Source organism: Colobus angolensis, unplaced genomic scaffold (genome assembly GCF_000951035.1).
Source record: "Colobus angolensis palliatus isolate OR3802 unplaced genomic scaffold, Cang.pa_1.0 Scaffold2, whole genome shotgun sequence".
NCBI classification, from domain to species: domain Eukaryota; kingdom Metazoa; phylum Chordata; class Mammalia; order Primates; family Cercopithecidae; genus Colobus; species Colobus angolensis.
In genome coordinates, this window is record NW_012115154.1 from 9147919 (window position 1) to 9153542 (window position 5624).

Below are 5624 nucleotides of genomic sequence, written 5' to 3' on the forward strand. Positions count from 1 at the left end.
CCGTCTCAAAAAAAAAAAAGAAGTCTTAAGATGTCAGTATCAACCAAAGCAATCTCCAGATTCAATGCAATCCCTATCAAAATCCTGATGACCTATTTGTAAAAACAGAAACATCCTTTTTAAAATTCACATGGAGGCCGAGCACAGTGGCTTGTACCTGTAATCCCATCACTTTGGGAAGCCAAGGCAGATGGATCACTTGAGGTCAGGAGTTCGAGACTGGCCTGGTCAACAAGGTAAAACCCCATCTCCACTAAAAATACAAAAGCTAGGCATGGTGGCAGGTGCCTGTAATCCCAGCTACTCAGTAGGTTGAGGAAGGAGAATTGCTTGAACCTGGGAGGTGGAGGTCGCAGTGAGCCAATATCATGCCACTGCACTCCAGCCTAAGTGACAAAGCGAGACTCCATCTCAAAAAAACAAAACAAAACAAAACAAAAACCACACACATGGAATCTCAAGGTATCCTGAATAGCCAAAACAATTTTGAAAAAGAACAAAGTTGGAGAACTCACATTTCTTATTTCAAAACTTACTACAAAGCTAGTGTAATCAAAACAGTAAGAAGACAGCATAAAGACAGATATAGAGACCAATGGAACAGAGAGTACAAAAATAAACTCTTGCATATACAGTCAAATGGTTTTCGACAAGGGTGCCAAGGCCATTCAGTCTTTTCAACAAATGATGCTGAGAAAACTGGGTATCCATATGCAAAAGAATGAAGTTGGACCCTTACCTTACATCATATATAAAAATTAACTCAAAATGGATCAAAGACCCAAACGCAAGAGCATTTGGGAGAAGAATGTCATGACACTGGATTTGGTGATGCTTTCTTGGATATGATATTAAAGGCACGAGCAACAAAAAGAAAAACAGATAATTTGGACTTAAAAACTATAAGCAGAGCAAAAAGGGAACCCACAAAATGGGGAAAAGTTTGCAAATTAAATATCCAATAAGAACTGATATTTAGAATATATAAAGAACTATGCTCAATAACAACAAAACAAACAATCCAATTAAAAAATGGACAGAGAACTTAAATCAGACATTTCTCAAAAAAGATATACAAATGGCCAATAAGCACATAATAAAAGGCTCAACATTATTAGTCATCAGGAAAACGCAAATCAGCACCATAATAAGGTATCACTTCACACACATTAGGCTATGTTTTTGTTTTGTTTTGTTTTGTTTGAGATGCAGTCTCATTCTGTCCCCCAGGTTGGAGTACAGTGGCATGATCTTGGCTCACTGCAACCTCTTCTCCCGGGTTCAAGCGATTCTCCTGCCTCAGCCTCCTGAATTGCTGGGATTACAGGCACGCACCACTACACACACCTGTAATTTCTGTATTTTTTAGTAGAGACAGGATTTCATCATGTTGGTCAGGCTGGTCTCCAACTCCTGACCTCGTGATCCACCCACCTCGGCCTCCCAAAGTGCTGGGATTACAGGTGTGAGCCAACGTGCTTGGCCAAGGCTATGTTTTTTTAATCAACAGAAAACAGTAAGTGTTGGTAAGGATGTAAAAAATTAGAACCCCGTGCGATGCCAGTAGGAATATAAAACAGGGCAGGTGCTACAGAAAAAGGTGTGGCAACTCCAGAAAAAATAATCATAAAATCAACATGTGATCCTGCAATTCTACTCCTGGGTATATACCCCAAAGAAGTAAAAGGAACTCAAACAGATACTCATACACCCATGTTCACAGCTTTACTGATAATAGCCAAAACTTGGAAGCAACCCAAGTGTCCATTGATGGATGAATGGATAATCAAAATGTGGTAAATATATACAATGGATTATTACCCAGCCTTAAAAAGGAAAAAAATTTTGCTATATGCATTATCCTTGTTGCAACATGGATAAACCTCAAAGACATTAAGCTAAATGAAATAAGCCAGTCACAAAAGGACAAATAAATGATTCCATTAATATGAAGTTCCTAGAGTAGTCCAATTCATAGATCAGAGACAGAAAGTAGAACGGTGGTTGTTAGGAACTAGGGAAAGAAGGAAATAGAGATTTAGTGTTTAATGGCTAGAGAGTTTCAGTTTTGGATAAAATTTCTAGAGATGGATGGTGGTGAAGGTTACACAAAAACATGAATGGACTTAATGCCATAGAACCATATACTTAAAAATGGTTAAAATGGTAAATTTTGTTAGGCATATTTTACCCCAATGAAAACATAAAAGGTGTTAAGGAATCTTAAATGGCAGATTAGAAACCTGCAGAATGGTGGGTCTCAGTGAGTAATCAGTAGATCTGGCTCTTCACTGATGGGCCTTCAAATATCAGTATGTACAGGTCTTTTCTCTTGGGCTGGTGAGAGTCCATTCATAGTATATGAAATAGTAATGGCCAGGCACGGTGGCTCACACCTGTAATCCTAGCCCTTAGGGAGGCTGAGGCAGGTGTATGACTTCAGTTTAGGAGTTTGAGACAAGTCTGGCCACCATGCCAACACCTGTCTCCACTAAAAATACAAAAAATAGTCAGGAGTCATGGCGCACACTTGTAATCCCAGCTACTCAGGAGGCTGAGGCAGGAGAATCGCTTGGACCCAGGGGACCCAGGACAGAAGGCTGCAGTGAGCTGAAATTGTGCTACTGCACTCCAGCCTGGGCAAAAAAACGAGACTCCATCTCAACAAAAAATAAAAAAATTAAAATGGTGGTAAGTGCAATGTTCTAAAAATCATTTACATGTTCATTGTCTATATCTCCCTCCCCTCAATAAAACACAAGCTTAAAAAGGCAGAGATTGTTGGCCATTTTTTAAAAAATTGCTACTCCCGCCCAGGCGCGGTGGCTCACGCCTATAATCCCAGCACTGTGAGAGGCCAAGGTGGACAGATCACCTGAGGTCAGGAGTTTGAGACCAGACTGGCCAACATGATGAAATCCCATCTCTATTAAAAATACAAAAATTAGCTAGGTATGGTGGTGCATGCCTGTAGTCACAGCTATTTGGGAGGCTGAGGTAGGAAAATTGCTTGAACCTGGGAGGTGGAGGTTGCAGTGAGCCGAGATTGTGCCACTGCACTCCAGCCTGGGAGACAGCAAGACTCCATCTCAGGGGGAAAAAAAAAGAAAGAAAATTGCTATTCCCTAAGGCCTAGAACAGTACAAGATGAATCAACTATTTATAGAATTCTTAGTATTTGTATCAGGAACTATGTTATTTCATAATTATAAACTCAATTAATCCTTAAATTACCCAAGGTGTGATATTATTCCCACTTTACTAATGAGGTGGGATATAAGAAGGCTGGATATCTTGAGTACAGAAACTAAGCCACAGTTGGGATTCAAACATGGAGTCTGTATGACTCCACGGCTCATCGTAATCATTATATTATACTGTCAACTTCAGTGTGTGTGTATGTATGTGCATATATGCATACATTTGCATACTACATACACATAATACACACACACTGTATAGCACAAGCCCCCAAGAATAAAAATCTGTTTTACCACAAGCTAATAATATAATCTGGGAGTTACGGTCTGATGTATGCTGTCCTAGTCAGGTTTAATTTTAATAAGTAGTTCAATTTTGTGTGTCTAATTCTAAAAGAACCAACCAAAAAGACTATATCTAATAAAAGGTCCATAAATTATGTTACAAAGAATGGCTATGGCTGAAGGGAATAGAAATATTTAGCCGAAATAAGAAAAGCTGTCTGGGAGGTGAGGGTAGGGGAAGACAGGACAACGTCAAGATAAAGGTAGAATAAGATAGAGATCAAGAGCACAGATTTCTGACTTACATCTGCCTTCTTCACCTAACCAGCAGTGTCACCTGAATCAAGTTACTCAACCTCTCTCTGTTTTTTCGCTTGTAAAATGGGAATAACAAAAATATCTAGTACCTAGTGCTCAAAGTAACTATAGAAAATGAATTAAGTAATAAAATGCATTTAACACAGTACTGGGCACAGAAAAAGAAGCTCTAAGGTTTTTTTGTTGTTAGTGATCAGTCTTCAAATAGTAAAAAGCCTGAAGAGATATGTGAGGAGGGGGTGGTGACTCACTGCTATAGTAGGACCTAGTTATTGATGCAAATGAATTACATCTCAGCATGGGTTCAAAGTCTCCAAGACACAGAAATGGTTGGAAAAAAATTTGCTGGTTATATTGTCTAATTCTGGTTAATAAAAAATTGCCATTCTCATTAGGAGTACTTGCTTCCTTATGACACCTTTGATCAGCCTCCTAATAATATATGTATAGAAGACAGCACAGCACATTAGGAAGTACACTAACTGGTAATGAGAAATAAGAATTCTAGTCCTAGCTTTGATATTAACTACGAGTGTGATCTGGGATAAGCCATATGAAGAGGAGGAGAAAAAAACAGCGTATTAGCTGTTATTTCCAAACTTCCAAGTTTACTTTAGAAATATAAACTTACTTTCTCATAAAATACTTAAGACTTAACTTGCCCTTCAAAAAGTAATTAAATAACTAAGTTAGAGATTTAGTTTAGAAGTCTTTCAATCTGTGCTTAAAAACCTCTGGTATTTGGAGCCAAATGGCAACCTGCTCATTTCTAATTTAGAGTTCTCCATCCCCTTGCATCACTAGTGATGATAGCTGAGCCAGCTTTTATAGACAAAGGGGGTGTAGGGTAGTGGTGAGCAGTATGGGCTCTAGAGCCTTACCACCTAGATTCTGTAACACCTTGTTGGCTGTGGAGTCTGACTACATAAGAAAACTAATGCTAAGAAAGCTCATCTGTGATTACAACAGCACCTACTAACTCATAGGATTAATGAATATAAATTTACAACTATGCTCAAGGCTTGACACAAACCTCAAGGCACTATTAAACAGTAAACCTAAACAATGTTGAGCTATTTAAAAATTATAAATTTTACCTATAAGGAAGCAGAAACCAATTTTGGGGAGACTCATTCTAGAAAAAATATTTTACAAAATTGCTTCATTTTCCAATATGGTAACTGGTTTGCTGAGCTCCAAAACTATGTGCTTTCTCTTTAAAAAAAAAAAAAAAAAAAAAATTCTGGCTATTAATCGGAGTTAGTTTAGCCTGTGCGCTCTAACACTAGCCAACGGGGAACGACACAGCAACAGGGGCCATATGCGTCAGGGATAAGAACCCCTTCCCTTCCTTTGTCCAAGTGTGCGCTCACCATTGCTCCATCTGTAAGGGTGCACCCTTCTACAGAAGTAACTTGCCTTGCTGAGAATTAAAAATTAAAAAAATAAAAATAAATTTCTGGTTATTGTATTTTTAATTTCTAAGAGGTCTTTCTTGTTCTCTGCTACTTTTGCTTCTTTAGTACTGCTATGAAGCAAGACTGGACTAATGGATCTTATCTCTGATGTTAATTATAGTTATTTTTAAGTTTTCTTCTATTTTCTGCACTATTTCTGAGTTTCTGTTGACCATTTCTGCTGTTGTCTTTCCTGTTGAAAGCTTTCTTTAAATATCTGGTTATTCTTAACTGTCCATTCATCATTTAGAGTTAAGTCTTAAGATGGGCCGGGCGCAGTGGCTCAAGCTTGTAATCCCAGCACTTTGGGAAGCCGAGACGGGCGGATCACGAGGTCAGGAGATCGAGACCATCCTGGCTAACA

General features: G+C 38.6%; 1 protein-coding gene across 1 annotated transcript in view; it reads right to left on the reverse strand.

The window, feature by feature from the left end:
- BRAF (B-Raf proto-oncogene, serine/threonine kinase) overlaps positions 1-5624 on the reverse strand; it is a 206708-nt gene that overhangs the window by 119084 nt on the left and 82000 nt on the right. The window lies entirely within an intron of this gene.